The sequence below is a fragment of the Ambystoma mexicanum genome, chromosome 6p (assembly GCF_040938575.1).
Source record: "Ambystoma mexicanum isolate Mex_15411 chromosome 6p, UKY_AmexF1_1, whole genome shotgun sequence".
NCBI lineage: Eukaryota > Metazoa > Chordata > Amphibia > Caudata > Ambystomatidae > Ambystoma > Ambystoma mexicanum.
Window position 1 is genome coordinate 577,590,845 of NC_090935.1, and position 23,519 is coordinate 577,614,363.

Below are 23,519 nucleotides of genomic sequence, written 5' to 3' on the forward strand. Positions count from 1 at the left end.
ATATCGTGGTGTGGATGTAGGGCGTTGAGCAGATTTAGGGTGTTGAGCAGATGTAGGGTGTGGTGGAGTTGAACAGCTGTAGGGAGTGGGTGTAGAGTGTGGAGCGGGTGAAGTGGGTGAAGTTGGTGGTAGGAACGGGTGAAGTGGGTGGTAGGAACGGGTGAAGTGGGTGGTAGGAACGGGTGAAGTGGGTGGAAGGAACGGGTGAAGTATGTGGATGGAGCGGGTGAAGTATGTGAATGGAAGTGGGTGGAACGGGTGGAGTGGGTGAATGGGTAAAGTGGATAGAACGGGTAAAGTGGGTGGAACAGGTGAAGTGGGTAAAAAAAAAGTGTGTGGACAAAACGGGTGAAGTGCGTAGAACGGATGAAGTATGGACGGAACGGGTGATTTGGTTGGAACAGGTGGAACGGGTGAAGTGGGTGAAACTAAAGAATGGTGTGGACGAAACGAGTGAAGTAGGTAGAACGGATGAAGTATGTGGATGAACGGATGAAGTATGTGGATGGAACAGATGAAGTGGGTGGAACCAATGAAGTGGATGAAACGGGTGAAGTGGATCGAATTGATGAAGTAGGTAGATGAACGGATAATGTATGTGGATGAACGGATGACGTATGGATGGAACGGGTGAAACGGGGTGTATGGAACGTGGCAAGTATGTGGATGATGCATGGTGAACGGATAACGTGGGTAGAACGAATGAAATGAGCAGACCGGATGATGAAGGGATAACATGCATAGATCGGACGAAGTGCATTGATCAGATGAATCCATAGAACTGATCGAACTAATAGTGCGCTTAGAACTGAGCGAGTACATGCAACGGATGCAATGCACGGAATGGACACTACAAAAAAAAAAAAATATTAGAGTGCATGGAATGATATGAAGTACATATAAAACGGTTGAGTGCATAAAATGGTTGGAGTGCATAAAACGGAGTGAATAGAATGGTTCTGGAGTGCATGGAACGGTATGGAGTGCATGGAACTTTTGAGAGAACATGGAACGGTTTAGAGTACTTGAAACGGTCGTAATGCATGGAACAGTCGGAGTGCATAGAACTATTGGAGTGTGCTTGATCTCAAGCACCTAAGGTAAACACCCATATCACATCTCCACGCTTACTCTCTACTTTACACCACCACTCAACTAGAACACGGCGATACTATGACACCGTTCGGTATAGCTGTTCTCGTACCATCATTTGCCTCATACTCCCCATCATCATAAGTATACACAGCTGGTTACACACCCTCCAGCTTAGGCGTTCTCCTCAGGCCTAACACAGCCAGAATCGGACTGGATAATAACCTGCCACAATGAACACATACTCTTGATCTCTCAACCACCACACCTACCGCTAAGAAGCAGCTATCACTCGAATGCCACACCACGCATATCCGGTGCTCACTCGCACGTTATGACTCTCTTCTCTCTACTGACCTGAACTTCGGTTCCTGAGTGCGTTCAACCTACCAGCGCCTTGAGACCATACCAATGGTACATAAGACGCTATATAAATGCAAAGTAACGTAACATAACTATTCTAGGCTAATGCAAGATAATGCAAGAAAGAAGCATGAGGACAGAAAACAGGTGGAAGCAAAGCTAGTGCAGATGAAATTATCCAAGTATACAATGAAAGGGACACTGTTGACCAGAGCAGAAGGAGGAGGTACGCCGCATGCACAGTACAGTCCGTCAGCCGTGGGAATACGTTTTACTGGGTGGGGAGACAGGCACCAAGGATTTAGAGGGAGAGGAGGAGCACCAAGGGGATATAAAATGCAACAATGGCCAGAGGGGATACCAGAGGGCTATCCGAAACCAATTGGAGGTTACCACAGTGTTGGGTGTGTGGACAGATTGGGCACATCTCTCGAGTGTGCAGAAGCAGGCGGGATGCAACAGAATGGGGGAATGCCATACCAACCCACATACCAGCCAGAACAGACAGACTATTATGCCCAAGACCACACACCGCAACAAGCACAGACCTGATACGCGTATATACAAGCATATCAACCTATGACGCAGGCATCACACATGCAGGGACCCATACAGCCATACCCACGGGAACCATCCGCACAGCAGATGCAAAGACCCATATATACACCACAAACAGCACAGCAGGATGCTGGCACAGTGACACTTGCCTACTCAGAAGGATCGACTCCTATTCAGAAGCTGGGGGGGTGACTGTAGTGGGGGCAACCGTTCACAGGAATTGGGTTGTCATTATAGCCACAATAGGACAGCCCACAGATGGACCTGAAGTTTTCAATCCTATCGATTACACCCAACCCGGCAGAGGAACCATGTATTGGGGTGACAAGACTTTTTCCTTTCTCGTGGACACAGAAGCAACTAGATTCTGTATCGGGGAGTGAAGATACCCAATGTCGGGCAACGCCATGAATGCAGAGGAATTCTCTGGACTGACGGATTTGGTTCCTTTTACAGACAAACTCACTCTCTATAGGGGAGCATGACTTAGCCTTGCCACTGTTATTTTCCCGACTGACACCAGTGAACATAATGTGGAGAGATATCACGAGTAAGCTCAATATGACAATCTCATTCACAGACAAAGGCATAGTGTGTTCAACACCAGGAATGCATTACATGAACGTGCAAGAGATTATTCAGGCATATTGTGGGCACATGGTACAGAGGGGGGGTTGCCAGCAGACATTGACTTATATATAGAATAGAAGAATTGAGAGACCGCTTTGGCGATTAGCCAATGAGTATATATTTAGGCCAGGTGAGCCCTAGGGGAAAGTAGTTCCAATAGAACTCGAGGCAGTAATAGTGAGGGACGATAGGATAACATTACATGGGACAGATGAGACAGGACAATCCTGGAGGACAGTTATTGCAGTAGGGGAAGGGCACAGGGTGACTGACGAAGAGCTGTTCCAGGGCGATCGATCAGATCATGAGGTGGTGTTTGACATCAGCATCACGTATTGGGTGAGAATCCACTACAGGCAAGTACCACAGAGAATGGCAAAAAGCACCACCACCGTTTTTTGAGGAAGATTTGGCAGGGGTACCCAGTGTTTTATGGACCACAAGTCCCTATGACGTGGGGGTACTGAGAGGGATAGAGGCAGTGAAGATAAAGCTTAAACCAGGAGCAATTTTACCAAGTGCAAAACAATATCCCTTGTCGAGGGAAGTGAATGAGGGCATTTATGAGATGATTGCAGCATTCGTGAAATGGCATTCTAGTACCATCAGAATCACAATGCAATACTGCAGGGTACCCTGGGAAAAAGGCAACGGGGGGATTGTGGCATTTTAGACAAGATTTGCACCCTTTGCTGAGCTGATACACAAGGGAAAGGGTGGCCAGCGATTATAGCCTGGAGACAGAGAGCCGCCTGGCCCGGCACAGGAGGCCTGGCTAATGACCAAAGCACAGGGTGGCTTGATGAATCAATGGAAACCAAGGTGCCTGACTCTCTATACCCATGTCTAAGAATAGGGGGGCGAGTATAATCACCTGGAATGTGCGTGCCTTAACAATTATGTGAAAAGACTATGCATAGATACCTGGTGAGAAGGAGCATACAGGTGGCAATGCTGCAAGAAATGCATTTAACTGCTGCTAGTCAAGCTACCGTGGCCAGAAAATGGGGAGGCAGGCCATATGGATCACCTTTCTCTGCGTATGCCAGGGGTGTCCTCACCTGGATTGCTCCAGCTATCCCCTTCCAATTGCTTGAATTTAAGAGTGATGAGGGTAGATTAGTGGTGGTGCATGGGCTGTGGGGCAATAGCAAAGTCTGTTTTGTGAACACATGCCCCAAACCATGACACCAAAGTGTTATTTAGGTAATTGTATTTGTGACTATCTACATATAGAGAGGGATGCTTGGGCCTGGGGTGGAGACTTCAATTGTACCCTTAATCTTGGAATGAATAGGTCTGACATGAATTTTGCTTAACCTGCACCGCCGGCTTGAGCTCTCCCTTGCAGGATCTGACGCTTGTGGACGTATGGAGGGAGACATGGTGAAACACGAGGTTATTCATTCTTTTCAGTACCACATGACGTAAACACGAGGATCAAGTACATTTTTATGGGGAGGGAAAGCCTGGGAGAATGTGTGCACATACAATATAGGGCCAGGGTTCTTTCTGACCACTGACCACTTAGGGCAATATGGCAAAATGCCACCTTGAGACCTAGTATACCCATGTGGTGGCTGCGGTCGGAAACCCTACAAGATGAGGCCTTTAAAGAATACCTAAGGGAGAAGATAGGGGAGTACTTTGACAAGAACACAGATAGCGTGGAAAAGACAAATACACTATGGGATGCATTCAAGGTTGTCATCAGAGGGGTGGTGATGGGGAAAGCGGGGGGCCTTAAGAAGGAGATATTGAGGGCCCTTGAGGACATTGAAAACAAAATAGAATGCGTTGAAAGCATGGATAATCGAGAGAACTGCTGGGGTTGCAGCACAAATGCATGGCAGAATAGGATAGGCTGGGAAGGCTGGACTTTGCAACGTACACCAAAAGGTTGAATGATGAGGTTGATCAACCGCGTAGACTGCTAGCATGGCTGTGCAGGCGTGAGGAGCGAAGGGACACGATTAGTGTTGTTGCTGATTCAAATAGGGAGTTAGTCAGCATCAAACACAAGATCAATGAGGTTCTCAAGTTTGTATGAATCCCTATACTCTGCAGACATTGGTGAAGGGGATGACACAGTTGTAGACGTCATATCCCAAATTGATTTACCAAGGCTGACAGCGGAACAGGCGGACATGCTTAACGCACCACTGATGGTGGAGGAAATCAAAGGAGTGATAAGGGAACTTCCGACCGCTAAGGCCCCGTGACTGGGTGGGCTCCGAGGGGAGTTCTATAAAGCTTATGCTAAAATATTGGTCTTTGCAGAAGCATACCACCTGGGGAAATTGCCTGCTTGTGGGAAGCAGCCATAATATCCATTCTTGAGCCAGGTAAGCCTCCACAGAATTGCGGGTCGTACAGACCCCTCTCAATGGTAAACCAGGATTGCAAAATATTAACACCGGTGCTAGCCTGTAGGCTCAAGAGGATCATTGGAGAATTGGTCCACACAGACCATACTGACTATGTCCCGGGGCGCAACACTGACTGGAACCTACAGAGGCTGCATCACGTCATAGATAGCACCAACTTGTTAGAGGGAGACTGTGAGGTGGCCTCACTGGACGCAGTGAAGGCCTTCGACTCGGTCCGATGGGATGGGCTGCTTGTGACCCTTATTTCCGACCGGCAGACTTTTCAAGAGGCCCTTAGTGTCTGTGAAAGCTCATTTCTGTGCCGGGTAAATGGCCTAGCCAGTGCATGACTGGAATGTATGGAGTAGTTGTGAAAATGGGCTGCAATCAAGGCTGAACTCTAAAAAAAAAAAGAATACAAGAAAATAGCTTTTCAGGTCGAAATGGTGGTCCCCTTCAGATGACAGGATGCAAGATGTCTGCAGGGCCTTGTGACATCACAGGGCTTGAGTAGCTCATTATCTGCAGTGGGGGTATCTTTGTTAGCCGGTGCATCCCAAGTATTTACGACTTGCAGCCTACCAACTTTAAACAACAAGGAGGCTAATACAAAAATCTCTGGTCACAGGCTGGTCAAGAGGGGCAAATGGCCTGGGGACAGGAGAGCTCCAATTGTCAGAACCTGAAGATGTCCTATTAATTTTAAAGGACTATTATAACTTATACATTTTTCACAGCAAACCTAAGTTGTACTGCCTTCGTTTCTGTGTCCTTTTTTGATAATTTCCAGGGGATTTTGTTGAAATACAATTCATCCACCTGCGATTTAGAGGATTGTAATGGCTAGTTAGAAAGGGGGTCCTGGCTGCTCTGAACATTTTCCAAATTTACGAGTTGGCGGACAGGTGGAGGGGAAAATTAGGACGGTGGGGAGTAAATTGCATGGTTCGAACTGTTCTGCTTTTTGTGTAAATGGCAGGAAATTGCCATACACCCTTGCAACACAGTGTGGACCCGGCTGTCGTTTTATTAAATTCCCCATGATTAGCTGAAGGGTATTATGTATATATACACACATACATATATAATGGAAGTTACTAGTAACCGATGAAGTTATGCCATATAACTACTTTTTGCCAAAATGTTAACATGGAAACAAAAGGGGATTTCAAATGGCAGTTGCCATGTCTGTTTCAGACTCCTAAACCAATCCATAAAGAGAGGCTAGACTTGGGAGGAGAGAGAAGGGTAACTGTCCAATCCTGGTTTGCGAGACCTCTTGCATGGCACTGCCCAATATTGAGATCTTGATGGTGTCATCACTGGTTTATAAAGTGGATGTATTATGAGAGAAGGGAGAGCTGCTAAAAATGGCCACACAGGCCTTTAAGGGTAGGGGGGTCCGAAATGCAAAATTACTATAAAATAAGCCCAATCTTTCTGTCCAGCTTCCCCAACATGGGCCTTTAAATGGAGGGGGTCTGCAATACAAAATTCCCAAAAACCATCCCAATGTTTCTGTCCACCTTCCCCCACACCGGCCTTTAAGTGGAGGGGCGGCTGAAATCCCAAATTACTTAAAACCATCAGATTCTTTCTATCCAGCTTCCTCAACACAGAACATTAACTGAGGGGGGGGGTGGGTGGGGTGGATCTGAAAAACAAACTGCAAAATCACTGTGTATTTGAAAGCAAAAGTGTGGGTGAAATAATAATTGCCATATGTATTTGTACAGATCTGTAAACCAAACCGTTAGCCTTTTAAGCGTGCAGGAAAATCGTACATGAGTAAATTGATTTGATTCATTGACCAGTGTTGATTTTAATTTGAATTGAAACCAGGATAAAGTATGGTGATTTGTGTTTTTTGAAGCCAACTTGTGTGATTTATTTATGCACCAAGAAGTTTCATTGTGAGCCACAAAGAAGGAGGCATGTGTAGTTTTCGTGTGATCTCCATTCAAGGGGCATAAAATTAATCTGAAATATGGCAGAACAAAAAACTGACATTAAACAGTTTGTTGTGTGACACCCGGAATTTGGCTTACTATTTTTGGCTCGTGAGAAAGAAATGGTGACAGCCTATTCATTCAGATGTAATTGCATTAAGGTGGAGGGAAAATCATCTTTGTGGTGTTAAAGTGCTGTGAGCACTTGAACCCTGAGTTCCAGGCTGATGCATAGGTGAAAAATTAAGATTGAGTAAGAATTGATTTTCATCTGGCATTGTGAGCGAAAATTAAGCAGGAACAGGGTGATTATTGCCCCAGCGCAAAGGAAATTCTACAAAAATTGCAAAAAGGCAATTTTTAAAAACAAATACAATTAGATGATGCCAGGAGACACTTTCTTACTAAGCTGTTAATTCGAGGTGAGTTGACAAAGGCTGATGAAGGGAGCTGGAAAGCTAAACTGATGCAAGATGTTACATCGAAAGGAATTTACATTTGAAGTGAAGGTGTGATATGGCACAAAGCATTAAAGGCATTTTATATGACCGTAAATGCTCAAGAAGAACAGAGTCAAATGGCTCAGCTCACAGCTTATCTATACTTCCACTTGCAGTTGGTGGAAGAGCGAAGGCAGAAGAGTAAACCGTTAGAAGATAAAGCATTGCATAACCATATTTTCAAGTTAAAACCAGAAAGGCTCATGGAACAAAACATAACTGAGGTAACAACCAAGCAGCAAGAGTGCAGAGCATGAAAGTTTTCTGTACTGCAAGAGGCACACAGTGTGTGGAAAACTTGAGCACACTGCAACATAAGGTAAATGATCAGACTATTCAGAATAGAGGGCTGTTAGATGACATTATAGCCTTTCAATTACAAATAAAAAAAAGTCAGTTATAAAAGGGGTTGTTCCCAAAATGACTTTGCTTAGATATATCAGCAGGTGCATACTTTAAAACAGAAAATGCAACTGGTGAAGGAAAAAGACCTCTTGAACCAGGAGGTGCATCAGTTGAAAATGGAGTCAGTCAGGTTCTCTGGAACTTACTGGAAATAGGCAAGAAAATGTAGAACTCATGGAGCGTGTGAGGCAACCAGAAGCTGACCTGTTGCAGGCAGCGCAGTGTAGAAACGCGCAAGAGTAAGAGATTGGTCTTTTGAAAGCCAACCACTATGAATATGCACGCACAATGCAGGCCGCACAAAACGAAAATGAGTCTAGTTATAATGAAATGAGGGAATTGAAAGATCGATTAAGTGCCCAGAGTAAAGTGATCGAGACCAATCAGGCCCTGGTGTCAAAGTTTAAAAGCCAGTTCTCTGAACACCATTAGGAAACGACAGAGAGAAGCAGGTGTGAGTTTGACACATGAAACTGAAAATTAAGAAAAGGCATTGAGGCACTCTGACCAGGAAGGTCATAGGAAACTGGCCTGTGATCCACTAGCGATGCCCTCCCCATCAGGAACCTCATGGCAGTTAACCACAACTTCCTATGGACAGACTACGACTGACCTCATGCTTTCCACATACAATGCTCAAGGAAACATGAGGCACCTAGACATGCCCAGGCCTAGCCAAACTGATCCAGAAGGCCAGTCCTAATCTGAGATTGATGAGTGCTCGCCTCTACCACACAGAAGGAAAGGTGGCTGGACCATTGTGTCCTGGGAAGTCAAGAATTATCTTGTGAGTACTTCAGACCATGAAAACTCCCTTGATGAGAAAATGAGCGAGTTGGACTTAAAGAAAAGGAAATTGCAGAGAGACCACCTAGCCCGCTTCACTGGAGAAGACCATTCAAAGTTTCAGCCCAGGAGGTGCATTTTAAAAACCTCCTTACATTCAGGGGAATGGGTGAATTTCTGTAGAATTTCTGGAAGGAGGGAGTCTACAGAGTTGAGTCAGTCTGAGGAAGTGATTGAGTATTATCCTGTGTCATAAGGTGACTACAGGGGAAATTACCCTTAGAATTCACAGTGGCACAGGCAAGAGGAGTCCAGACCATGTGATTCCGGGCGGTATTCCCTGTCTCATAGAGATGGGGAGTACCCAGAAGAGAGGGAATGGAGTACCAATAGCAGCTGTGAGTCAGAAGGTGAATGGACTCGGGTGCAGAGAAAAAAGAAGACGCAGAAACAAAGCGTTTTGTCAAAGACCCAATTAGACAAATAAGGGCCATAAAGAGCTTCATGACCACATACCATAAAAACACTAAGCATTTGTTGCGGGAACATCTAGAATTGTATGAACAAATGATATCCTCATTTGGAATAAAAAATGATCTGAATTGTATGGAGTTGGTGAAATGGATGTTCTCTCCTGAGTACTTCAGTTTCTTATCGGGACTGGAGGACCAGAATCCTCAAATGGTCCACCTATAAGGCAGCCATTTGAAAAAAATTCCACACACAGGAACCCACAAGAGGCCCGTAAGGCTGCATATAATTTGCAATGTTGGGAGAATTGGGCGCCCAGGGAGGTTGTGCATGAGTTAAAACTGGCATTTGCTCAGACTTCCCAGCAGGTGAACACAAATAGTAGGGAGTTCATAACTACATATTTCCATGCGCTCCCCGAATACATAATGACTCAGATGGTTCGTGATTTTCACAAGCAAAAGACCTTGGATTGGGTGATTGAACAGGCCACCAGGATATACGAGGTCCAGAAGCCCACAGAGTAAAAACACCCCCAAAACCATCCAACACCCATGCTGCTGCGAAGGTGGAGGAGGTAAAAACGACCACCCGCATTTCATCTGGAGAACGCGGGCCTAAAAATAACACTCCTGCCAACAAGCAAGAAGGGACCCGCAACCCGGCTCAATCGAATGGTAGTCAGGCAGGATCTCAGACCTATGACCCCTCTTATCCTGCCACCTATGTAAGCCCTAAGAACAAGAGTACCAAACCAATCCTGGGGTATGTAAACACTCCTCCAGCCCAAGGGGAGAACCAATCTGGTAAGTACTGCCCCAGGAAACATCCCCCACAAACTTCCATCCGGTGAGAAGTATCACTCCACCTCCCAACCTGAACTTTTTCCCCAGATATCCCACGAACCAGAACTTCTCTCGGCCGGATTCCAGGACAACAGATCCCTGAACCTGGGAGAAGGGAGACTCAGGATGGGAAAATATGGACAGAATTTCCTCTACCCGAGCTACTCCGGAAGAAGGGACAGTTACCCTTTATGGGAGTGGGAGAGGTATGACCTCCCTACAACCCAGAAAAGTTCTTGCAGCTGGAGCGACAGGTCAAGCAACTGACCAATGACCTGAGGCGCATCCTGAGGGCCCAGTCCAACCCTCAACCTAATCCTGCTTCCCATATTTCCCAAACACCCAGGGCTGATGCCCTGGGGGGAAATGATTGGAGGAATCATCTGACCAACCACAGGTTCCTAAAGGATGGGACCCGGGTGATATGTCATTTATAACATGCCTCTACACAAGTGTTTCTATGTGCAACAAGACAAAGGAGGGAAGACAGAGGGAGGACAAGTCAAACGATCTTACTAGGCCTTCTGTCATTATGATCGTGCAAGTGTGAGAAATGCAAGGGGAAAGGGAGGAGCGGAGTGTATGGGAGGAGGGGAAGAGAAAACAGGCCAAAAATGCTCTGAGTAAGTGCAGCCAGGGCAGCATGGCTCTGGATGGTGCAAGGAGAACAAGGGACTAGGGTTACAGTGACAGCCCCTAAGTGTATGGTAGGCCCGGAGGCAGTGAAAGGGTTACTGATCAAGAAAGAGCCTGGTACCCAGTGAGACTGAGAGTAGCTAAGGAACCAGTCAGTACAGCAGACAGGTAGGTCATGTAGGTCAGCAGGGAAGGGAGAGAGAGCAAGCAGAGGAGAAGAGAAAAATGTTTTTAGCTGCTTCCGAAGCTTCAGGTGGTCCGGCTCAAGTTTGAGAGGGGCAGCGAGGCCATTCCAGAGGGATGCAGCTGCAGAGGAGAGAGATCTACCCCCCACTCTCTGCCTGGAGAAGCATCTTACCCATATAGAGTTGGAGATAGCTGAGAGAAGAGCTCAAGAAGGAAGGTATTTTGGAAGAGAGTGTTGGATGAAGTGCGGGCCCCGGCCCCAGAAAGCCTTGTGAACAATGCAAAGGGTCGGTCTTGATCTTGATCCTTGCAGCCACCGGGAGCCAGTGGAGAGATGTCAGGGATGGAGAGATGCGCTTCTTGCGCTTGAGGCCAAGGATAAGTCTTTTTTTTTAATTTTATTTTTTTGATCTTTATTTAAATTTTCAAACCATTAATAACCTCAACACATATTGGTGAGAGTCATAGAAATAACAGTATACATAACATTTTCTGCACCAAAATACAATTATCAGTAAACTATAACTTCCAATACAAAGACCCCTCACATATCAAGTAAACCATTACCACACAAACACAATCAAGACCAAAACACGACACACAAACCCCCCACACCCAAATCCCATATTTCACCAAATATATAATGTCTATACCTTAGTCAAACAAATCATCAAAAGAATCCCAATGATCACAATATTCAGTCTCTCGATGAAGTTGAGATGCCCCGCATCTCTCATACCTCGAAAGTGTGCGCATGTCCATCATCCAACTATCAGTGTGTGGTTTCTTACGCAATTTCCACACTCTCATAATATGCTTTATTGCCATTAATAACACCATATCAATCCAATCAGAAGCACCACAGATATCCAGACCCCTGCTTTCCTTTGAGAGAAAAATTGTAGACATGAAAGTTCGAGGAAACGGTTTACCAATCACTCGGTCAATTACCTCTTTCCAAAAAGTCAAAACCCTATCACATTCCCATAACATATGCAGATAAGACCCTTTTGAGTGAGAGCCCCCCAAACACAAATCTGATTCAATCAATCCCTGTTCAAACATCTTAACTGGTGTCCAATAAATACGGCCCAAAATACGCTGATGAATATATCTCAAATTCAAATCCATTTTAGCCCTCACTGTTGCCCTCCACGCATTATCCCATACAACCTCAGATGTATCGCTACCCAGCTCAATGACCCATTTAATCTGCAATTTCTCCCAAGAATCCTGCATACACACCTGTACAGGCATAAGTTTAGTAAACGTAGAGACTACATTTGGAGCAGTGTCATACAATATGAATACTTGGTTTATCACTTAACGGTTCACTCAACATTTGTTTGTTTGTTTGTTTGTTTATTTATTTGTATGGCGCACCTTACCCAAGGGCAACAGGGCGCAGGCAAAAAGATAATTCGAAGCTTACAATGTTACAGAAATATACAGTTGAAGTAAAGAATATTCAAGGATTACAGGAATAGGAAATATACAAATCTTCATACATAAAAAATCAATATCTATACAGGAGAGTACAGGGCTGTTAGAGGCGAGGGCAAGGCCGCAAACAAGGGTATCAATATCTATACATGGGTGTAGAAAGTGCAACTAAGTACAGGGGTTATTGGAATTCAGGTGACTGATGAGGTGCCTTCTAAAGTGCAAATATGGTTGATCAGCTCTTAGGTTGTGTGGCAAGGAGTTCCAGAATGTGGCAGCTTTCACCGGGAAACTGTTGCCACCAATGGTGGAGAGTTTGAATCTGGGAATTATCAGGCAGTTTGAATTGATAGATCTTGTTTGTCTGATGGACGACTTTCTCTTTACCGTGTCCATCAGATAACTGGGGGTGGCATTGTTGAGGGCTTTATGGGTTAGGGAGGCCAACTTTAGTTTGATTTTGTTGTCTGTGGAGAGCCATTTGTGTTGGCGTCTGGTGGTGGAGATATGATCTCTCTTATTAATGCCGAGGGCAGCTCTCAAAGCATTATTTTGTAGGATTTGTAACCTGTGGATAATGGCTTTGTTAGCACCGCTATAAAGGGCATTACAATAATCGAGCCTAGATAGTATGAGTGCTCTTGCCAGGATCATACAGCTGTCATTGGATAGGAATGGTCTGCCTGCTCTTATTAATTTGCACGTATATGCAGTGGTGGATGCTAGTGAGTTGACCTGTTTAGTGAATGACATAGTGGCATCCAAATAAAAGCCGAGGGTTTTTACTTCCCTGGATACTTTGATAGAATTACCATCTATGTTAAATTCGGCATAATCAAGGCCTAGTTTGTTGATATTAGCAGGGGTACCCAAAATGATGAGCTCTGTCTTGTCATCATTCAGGCATAGACCATGAGATGCCATCCATGCCTGAATGATGAGATATACCCTATTCACCAGCTCTCTGTCCTTACTGTGATCCCCTGAAAGTGGGAGGAGAATCTGGGTGTCATCTGCATAGTTAGTGTAGGTGACACCCAGATAGTCCAGATCGTCGAACAGGTGTTTGGTGAAGATGTTGTATAGTGTGGGGGAGACGCATGAGCCCTGCGGGACTCCGCAGGTGATAGGAGAGGGGTTTGCTGCTGCTGAAGGGGAGAAAACTCTCATTGTTCTCTCACTCAGAAAGGATTCAATCCATCTGATAGCTTCTGGGGAGAAATGAGCAGCTGAATCAAGGTGTCTGCAGAGGACCTTGTGGTCGACGAGGTCGAATGCCGCGGAGAGGTCGAGTAGGAGGAGAAGTGCTGTCTTACCCTTGTCCCTCAGATCATCAATTTGGGTTTTCAGATCAATGAGGGCTGTTTCCATGCCGTGTAATGGGCGGAAACCTGATTGTCTAGAGCCTAGTAATTTGTGTAGTTCTAGGTATTTTTGAATCTGGACATAGGCCACTTTGTCCAAGATTTTCAGTAGGAAGGGTACCGTGGTGATGGGTCGGTAGTTGGTGGGGATGAGAGGATCAAGCGTCTGCTTTTTGAGGAGGGGGAGCACCCAGGATTGTTTTAAGTTGGAAGGAATACTGCCTGAGGAAAAAGAGGCGTTTGAGTTTAGTGATAAAGGGCGACAGGTCTCTGGCTGCGTCCTTGATTATGTGTGCAGGGCAGATGTCGCCTTTACAGTTTGAGGGTTTGAGAGAGAATAATTTTCTCAACCTCCAGGGTGGTGGTTTTGGAGAAGGTGAATGAGTTAGTGTGTGTACTTGGTAAGGCGTTGGGCTGAGATGTGGGAGAGTTAGTGAGGTTTAAGGAGTCTTTTTTTAGTTGAATTTTGTTTTGTAGGGTGTTTATTTTATTTGCTAGTGCCTGTTGGATGTCTGTGCACCAAGTCTGGTCCTTGGTACAGGTGTCAGGTGTGGCAATGGGTGACTCAAGTTCCTTCAGTATGGAGAATAGCTCCTTCATACTTGAGTTGGAGTTGGCAATGCGGTTGTTATAGGAGTTCCGTTTAGCTAAGCAGATTTCAGCTTTGTAATGACGAGAAATCGTGTCAAGGATGGCTTTCTTTTCACTGGAGGGGCATAGTTTCCAATCAGCTTCACATTTTTGCTTTTTTAGGCGGAGGGCTTTGAGTTCAGGTGTGTACCATTTATTTAAATGGGTTTTTGGCTTGCTGGTGCGAAGTTTGAGTGGGGCAATTTTGTCCATGGTAGTTAACATGATTTTATTATATTCGTGAACTAGTGTGTTGGGATCTAGATTGTCTGACAATGCGTTTAGGGTTGGAAGGATGGCTGGGATGATTTTTTCTACTGAAATATTTTTCTTATTTCTTGTGAGGCAGGGTGGTGCCAGTGGCACGGTTGTGGTAGGTGGTCTAGAGGTCAGTAGATTAAATGAGACCAGCGAGTGGTCAGTCCAAGGTAGTGGTGTGGTGGAGGAGATGACCGCTGAGCAGTTAGCGTCAGAAACCCAGTCTAGGGTTCTTCCCTTCAGGTGGGTGGGTAGGTTAACTTTTTGTGAGAGTCCGAGTGATGAGATCGTGTTGGCTATGGTAGAGGCATGTATGTCTGCTGGGTCGTTAAACCCTAGGTTAAGGTCACCTAGTAGCAGTAGTTGTGAGGTGGTTTTCGCATTGTTGGAAATTAGGTTATGCAAATCTTCCTCGAAAGTCCCGAGTGGACCTGGTGGTCTGTAGATCAGGTGGATAGTGAGGGATTGGGTGTTGTTTATAGGGAGTTTGGCAGTGAGGGATTCGCACGATTGCAGAGTTTGGGTCGGGGCTAGTCTGAGAGCTAAACTTTCTTTGGATATGATGGCGATGCCACCGCCCCGGTTGCCCACCCGGTCCTTCCTGGATATGGTATAGCCATCTGGGATGGCCAGCATTAGAGACGGGCCTGCTGCATTGTGGAGCCAGGTTTCGGTTAGAGCAATAAAATCTAATTTATCTTTAATGATTAGGTCTGCTATATCAAGGGCATGTGCGACTAATGATCTAGTATTGAGGAGAGCTCCTTTGTAGGAGTGTACATCCGTTTTTATCGAGATGTTTGTATGAGCGATAGATTTGGACTTGGTTGTGGGGATAGCAGGGCCTTTGGTGGAGCTTTTGGCTTTGCATTTGGATTCAGACAGGAGTCTTCGGGGCGGCTCATATAGTTTAGAGAGTCTAGCACGAAGTTTGTTGTTTCTTTTGGTGGTAGGGCAGGGGTGGGAGGCAGGGGTTATAGGTCCTGACTTGCGATGATACCTTGGGCAGGAAGGGTCAGAATAGTAACTAGTTATGTAGGAATCGTTGGTGAGACTGGTGCCTGGCTGGGATGGGGGGGGCTCCTGAGTCGGTATCCTGAATGGGAATGTCTGAGGATGCAGGCGTGGCCATCGCACAGAAGATGACTAATATAGTCAGCATTTTCTGCAGTACTGCGCTGGCGTTGTGTGAGCAGAGTGGGAGTGGCAATGTGGGTGCTATCTAGGAGAAGGTGTATAGGCAGGAAAGATAGGGTAGGGTGACAGTCTGAAGGTCCGGCTACAGGTCAGTGGAATTCAGGGTAATGGCTAAGTTCAGTGTGCCGTAGCGTGGCGCAGTATAGTAATAGAGCAGGGGATAATGTGATTCGGTGGTATGGCAGTTAGGACACAGGGAATGTACAGTGGGGAGACAATTCAGACCAGGGGAAAATGCAATATAGTGATATGACGATTCAATGCCGTGGCTGTACAAAGCAGGGCGTGAAGCAATACAACACGTACAATTCAATTCAGGGCAGGGCAGTACAGATGCAGTATGCAGATAGGGCAGTGGTACCTAGGTTCAACATTGGGCATATGGCACTAATACAGTATGCGGGTCACTAGCATTAAGGAACAGCTCTGGTGCTCGCAGGTTGGTGGGTAGGTGAGTAAGTTCAACGATGAGGAGTCACATGAGCAATAAGGGTGCCATGGGAGTGCTGGAGAATTGCTTACCAGGTAGTGGCCTCGAAGCGAGGTCGCTTTGCGCTTTCACCGTGTGGCTTGCCTGCCTGTGAGGGCCAGGGGGACTGGCAGACGGCAGCTCCGGCAAGCAACAGGCAAGAAACAGGAAATGGCCTTGCAGTCGTGGGCCTTGGATGGAGTGGGCCGGCTCCGCCTGCCGGCTACCAATCAGGGGGTTAAGGGTATTGCCAGCCAATCAGCTGCAGCATGTGGCTGATGTGGGCCTGGTTAGGCTCTCTGGTGAGCAACAAAGGGACGGGCGGCCATCTTTGAATGTGGTGGGCCGTGATGTACCTGGGTGGGGGACAGGTGCAAAAATAGCGATTCCCGCTATTTCAGGCACGGCAGCCTGTTTCCATCTCTGAGCGTCGGTGCAGCTTCATTTATGGAGGCTCCGGCGCTCGTGGGATGGATTCGCCGTGTGTGGGCGCTCAGGCCAGAGCGTTGCTGTGGAAATTCGGCGCAGGTCGAGCGGCCTGCAGGAAAAGTGCCCCCTGCTCTCTCTATCCTCTCTATCATCAAGCATTTTAATGATCTATACCTCCCCATTTCCCTATTGTCCAAACCAAAATGATCCATTAGAACTTCAAATGAAACCATCTCACCATCTTTCCACACATTTCCAATCTTCAAAATACTCTTATTAACCCAGCTCCTCCAGTGCAATACTTTGTCCTCAATCTGTAAACCAGGATTCGTCCAGAGAGAGGCAGAACTGTAAAAAAAAGAAAATGTTTCCACACCTTTGAATCAATGAAACCAAAGCAGCCTTTGCAGCAGTCAGTCTCCATCTTAACCCTAGATTTTGGCAGTCTACCATAAGAGTATAAACAGTCCACCAAAAACGGACTCAATCTTCCCCTCTCCATCTGAAGCGAAAAAGGATCAAAGCCCTCATCATTCTTAAAATAATAAGCCTTTTTCAAAAGAAACCCTTTGTAATAATTTTCCAGCACTGGATAACTAAAACCCCCCTCTTTAACACTACATATTAATATAAATCACAGGATTCTTGGCTTCTTGCCCACTCCCCACAAGAAATCCATAAAATCCATCAATACGTTTCAATGCCTGCTTTGTGAATTTGAAGGGAAGGGATTGAATATAATACAAAACCTTCGGAAGCAATACCATTTTGATAGCATTCACTTTAGCCCAGAGCGTTAGTCAACCTGTCCCACCTACGTATGTCTCTCAATAAGATTTCTTTCAATTTATCTATATTAAAATCCACAGTCCTTCGAATATCTCGCACTAAATATACACCCGAGTGCTTCACTGAGATATCTGCCCACTGACAATCCCAATCTAATAGCCTCCTACTTAGTGGATTAATTTTCACCGGAAAGACCACTGTTTTTCCCCAGTTCACTTTATAGCCCGATAGCCGTCCCACTTCCTGCATCATCTCCCAAAGTAGAGTAACATCTTCAGCTGGATTCGTCAAGACCACTGTTAGATCATCAGCATATGCCAACACTTGTATTTCACTATCTTTCAATTTCCACCCACAAATCCTTCTTTCCTGTCTAATATATGCCAGTAATGGCTAAAGATCCAGATTAGCTTGAAAGAGCCAGACAGAACCTCATTTACCCATATTTTAGTCAAAATATCATATTGTAAAGCGCCAATCACATTCAAAAATTGTGGACCAAAACCCATTTTAATTAAAGTATAATTTAAAAAGGACCAACTAACACAAATGCTTTCTCATACAAAAAAAAAACAAACAAAACCATCCACTTCAGCATCTGACAAACCAATTATATTGGATAAGTCTTGCAGTCCTGTTCTGGATTAGTTGCAGCGGGCGGAGAGCACAGAAAGGCAGATTGAGAAAGAGGCTTTGGCAGTAGTCCAGCCTAGAGAGAACCAGGGTTCTGGAGACAGTGAGCTTCTGGGAGAACGTGCGAAAGGGAAGAGTCTTTGAGGCGGTGCAGCTGGTAGTGTGACTTCTTGGCGACGTGTAAGATGATCGGAAAGAAGAAAGTGGAGTCGAAGATGACATCAATGTTTTTTGCCTCGCAGGAAGGCAAAGGAAGAGGGCCCAAGGTGGGTGACCAAAGTGAGAGGGAAACCAGGGGCTGGGGTCCCAATGAGAAGGATCTCTATCTTACTGGCATTATGGCAGAGATCGTTGAAGGTGCACCAATCCTGAATCGCGGATAGGCAGTCAGGGATGAGCGAGAGAGGAGGCTGATGGGAGCCTGAAGGAAAGCGGAGTGTTATCCGCATAACACTGAAAGTTCGAGATGGTAGAGATCAGATGGGCCAAAGGGGCCAAGCAGAGGTTGAAAAACCAGGGTGAGCGGCTAGAGCCCTGGGGAACACTATAGGTAGAGAGAGAGGTGGCGGAGAGAAAGGGACCAAGTTGAACCTGGGAGGGGTGGTCCAAGAGGAAGGAGATCAGCCACTCCAGAGCCTGATCCGTGATGTCCAGGTTCTGAGTGTAAAGTGCTCAGTATGGCGTGGTTGACCATGTCGAAAGCAGAGGAAAGACCAAGGAGGATGAGGACCGAAGGAATGCTGGAATCAAGGTTAGAGAGCAGATTGCAACTCAGTGACCTATGGAGGGTACAGCATCCTGAGCAACATGATTATTCCTTCTACTCCCCACCTCACGCTGTACACACCAGGCTGGACTACATCTTTCTCAGCCTAACGCAACAGTCCATATTTGTTGATGCACGCTACCTGCCTAGGGTGCTGTCGGATCACTCTCCCTTCTGGTAACCTGGGAGGTGTTCCCGCCCACACCCCCTATACCCACATGGAGGCTGAGGCCCTACTTGACTCTGCATTCAAGGAACGCATAAAAGATAGCACTGAGGAATATTGGCAAAATAATCTGCATAGTGTTAGACACTTGAGCACAACCTGGGAAGCATATAAGGTGGTCATGAGAGGCGAGATGATTGCAGCAGTTGGGGGAGCTCAGAGATCTATTACATCCTTGCTTGAGCGTGCAGAAAGGGACCTGAGTACGCTCGAAGGTAGGGCTGACCCATCCCCTGACCACTTACAAAAAATGGCCGAACTTAGACAAACCTGCCTAACTCATTGGGAATCCCTTGGTAAACTGAGTTACGCCAAGCACACAGAGAGAAGCCATGCTCTGGGAGACAAGCCCGGGAAGCTCTTAGCTTGGCTCTATAAAAGGGAGACCCCCAGGCCACCCATCTGCCACATACTCCCGACGGCATGGCCGTACATACCCAACAAGAAATCAATTCGGTCTTTACCGACTTCTATCGTAACCTGTACTCCAAAGCCCAGCCCCCCTCTGACACCAGGATCGAAGACGCCATTGACGTCATCGGCCTACCTAAACTAGACTTGCAATTGGCTGAGACCCTTGACGAGCCTGTCACCCCCGACGAGGTCAGGGTGGTAATTAGATCGCTACCAGCTGGGAAAACCCCGGGTTCGGATGGGCTCCCGGGGAATTTTACAAGACCTACGAGGAAACTCTTGCCCCAATATTGGCCCAGGTCTTTAATGAGGCATTTGAGCGTGGTACCCTCCCGGACTCCATGAATGGGGCCGTGATTATACCCTTGCTTAAACCGGGGAGGGACGGAGCAGATTGTGGTTCATACAGGCCCCTCTCTATGCTTAATGTTGACTGTAAAATCCTTACTGCCCTGCTTGCAAATAGACTGCGCAGAGTTATCCCTCTGTTGATCCATCAAGACCAAACGGGATACGTCCCGGGGCGCACCATCACCGAGAACCTGCGCAGGCTACATCATGTCATCTATAGCACTGAGGGAAGGTCGCATAAACTTGCAGTGGCGTCACTTGACGCCACCAAAGCTTTTGATTCTGTGAGGTGGGACTGGCTGTATGCCACCATGGGCAAAATGGGGATAGGCCCTGTATTCCTAAAGTGGACCCAGCTAGTTTACGCCAGCCCCACTGCGAGAGTATGCACCAACAAAACCTATTCTGTTAAATGGTCCCTACACAGGGGCACCCGCCAGGAGTGCCCTCTGTCCCCCATGTTATACATCCTTGCCGCTGAACCAGTGACGGCCTACCTGAGACAGGAATATGGGGAGGGAGGCATTAAGATAGACTGGGTGACCAACCTCATCTTTATGTACGCTGACGACACCCTATTGTACCTACGGGACCCTGAGCACCTACATCCTGGAAACCCTGGACTGCTTCCACAAGCTCACCGGAATCCAGATCAATAGGAGCAAGTCTTGCCTTTATCACCTCGCATCACTTTACACCGATGAATACAGATCCCTCCCCCCTCTAGATCTCGAATGGCAGGCTACTTCTTTCAAATACTTGGGGATAACTATACACCGCAACCCAGCCACAGAACACATCCTTAATACCAAAAGGGCCAAAGACTCTCTCACGAAATCCATGGAGTTCGGGGGCCGGCTCGCTCCCGCTTTCGATGGCGGGGAGGGCTGGTCTCCTTAAAATGGTCGCCCTTCCCCGCCTACTACATAACTTCACTAACGTCCCCTTCAACATCCCCCCCTAATTTTTCAAAGAATTCAACAAACTCTGTAGGGGCTTCCTTTGGCAGGGAGGTATGCACAGGGTGGCGTTGGAGACTCTCCAAAGACCATACGAGAGGGGCGGACTTAAGATTCCCCAACTTTGAGCTGTACTTCCTCGCCAGCCAGCTGAGACATGTCACGCAATGGATGGCTGATGAGAGCACGACAGACACTCGCCTCCTTCAGCCGGCCCTCCACCGGTTGTTACTCAGAGACATACTGTGGGCTGGGGAGGGTGCTACGAGACACTGCCCTTACCTCGCCAAGCTCGGGATCCGACTTTGGAAAAGGGCCTGCAAACTGGTCGGGTCGGACGACCCGTTCTCCCCACAGATCCCTATCGCTGCACTCATGGTTAATCACTCTTGGGGGCATGTTGAAACACGTACACAATGGGAGCCCCTCGGGGTGGCCACGGTTGGGGACTTGATTCAAAAACAGGAAATCCTAACTTTTTCGGAACTCTGTGAGACCACTGGCTTCCCGGTAGGACAGTTCCTGTTGCACAGGGTGGTTGTACAGGCCTTGTGCAGGAGATGGCCGGTCGCTGCTGACCTGACTGAGGAGAATGAATGCATCAAAATGATACTGAACTCCGCTGAGGGGGGGCCACAAAACCTCACGAATCTACGAAGCCCTGTTGTGGGGTACGACCAGCAGAGACCTCAAATGCAGGAGTAAGTGGGAAATTGAACTGGGCCTTGTTTTTAAAGACAAAGATTGGGGTGATATAACCCACTATCATAAGAAGGTTTCCAGGAACGCCCCTTGCAGCTTATTCAACTGTATATCACCAATAGAGCGTACCTCACACCTGAAGCCATATCAAGATTCACAGGTGCTGGAACCCAATCATGCCCCAAATGCAGTGAACCCAGAGCGGGAATGACTCGCATGTTCTGGGGCTGCCCAGTAATCAGGGAGTTCTGGTCACAAGTGAAGGACAGAGTGGCTAGTGCAGACATTGTAGTTGAGGTGGATGAGCCTATGGCCTGCATCCTTGGCAGATATAGGCGAAACAGGAAGAACAAACCCCTATCCAAACTCACTGACATTATATACATTACAGCCAAAAGACGTATTGCCATGGGGTGAAAAAGCCCCAGAGGTCCACACATGCCCCTATGGTGGGGAGACCTCACGAAGTGGATCATAGCTGAAACCGTGGCATGGGAAACGGCTATCCATGTGCAAAGACTGCATTCCAGCGAGGAACTGCACCGTTTGGTGGCCCTGACGGTGCCCTTGCTCCACCCTGAGGCGGATGATACGGAGCGGAGTGGAGAGAGTTGCCCAGATACGGGCACGTACTAGAGAGGAACAGTGAACTAACCGTGGTCTTGGGGAAGAGGGTGAGGGAGAGGGGGGGGATTTGGGTTGTTTTCTTAATAAGCTTAACCATTCGCCAATGATGTTTTTCTTTACTCTTTGTATATCTCATGTTATTAAAACAATGAACACATTTTTTTAAAAAAAGGTTAGAGAGCAGATCTTCACAGGTGTTCGGGGACGTGGTTTCCGTACTTCTGGCAGCTCTGAAGCCAGACTTATGGTCATGGAGACAACCAACAGATTCAGTGTGTAGAGTAAGCTGGGAGTTGGCCTGCCTTTGCAAGAGTTTGCCCAGGAAAGGGGTGATACAGATTGTGTGATAGTTTGCCAGGCAGGTAGGATCGGCAGACGGGTTCGTGAGGAGGGGATGCACAAGGGAGAGGGGGAAGTTTCAGTGGTGAAAGAGTGATTACAGAAATCAGCCAAGCCTGGAGTGAAGGTGTCAATATGGTCCTTGATGGTTCGGGAGGAGCAGGGGAGCACCTGTTTGGACGACACTTTCATAGATCCGACTTATCTAGAAACCTTGTCAGGTGTTGTCAGAGAGAAAGATGGGAAAGGAGGAGAGGGAGAGATGGCCAAAGCGGGGCCGAGAGAGGGAGAGGAAGACGGAATAGAGGACAGGATGTCCTGTGTTTTAGCAGAGAAGTGAGAGGCCAGAGCCATACAGAGGGCCTGGGAGGGAACAGGAGAGGTAGAGACTGCAGGATTGGCCAGTTCCTTGCCGGTTTTAAAGAGTCCAGCCGTGCTGTTAGAGGCCGCAAAGACGCAGGCTTTAATGTGTGCTCTCTTCTTGAGAGGTGTAAGGAAGGCATGGTATCAAACAGACACAAGTGATCACAGTTCAAACGTGTTTATTGAACTTCAAATGGGTTGGTTGAACGCCTATCTAAAGATGGGAGCGAGCTACAACCATCAAATAATAACACAGTCCTAGTGCAGTCTGTCATAATGAAAGGGCCTATACTAATAAACCTATTGCCAATCACTACCTCTAAATACAGAATGGTGTGGGATAACAATGTATGCAAAAGAAAAGTGTTCAAGAAATTATATGTCAGAATAGTGGAGCAGTTGGCTTCCCTTCCCCACGTTTTCAGCACGGGGCAAGGTGGCACGTGTGGGCTTCACACACACTCGGGCTTCTTGGCCACGAGGTAACAGTTCAACACATAGGCATCAGGGCCTTCCGCCAAAGTCTCTCTTGCAATGAAAGTCTCTTATTGCAGAGGGCCTGAAGTAACAAACAAAACACAAAAGTAGCTTTCCTTTCTCAGGGTTTCGATATTCACAAGTACAAGACTGGTCTCCCTCCTTTGGGCTTGGACAATGGGTCCCCCTCGTCTGGGCTCAGACCCCTTTACTACAATGTTCGCAAGTCACAATTCGGTCTCCCTCATCTGGGATCGGACCACAGATCCCCCTCGTCTGGGCTCAGATCCTCT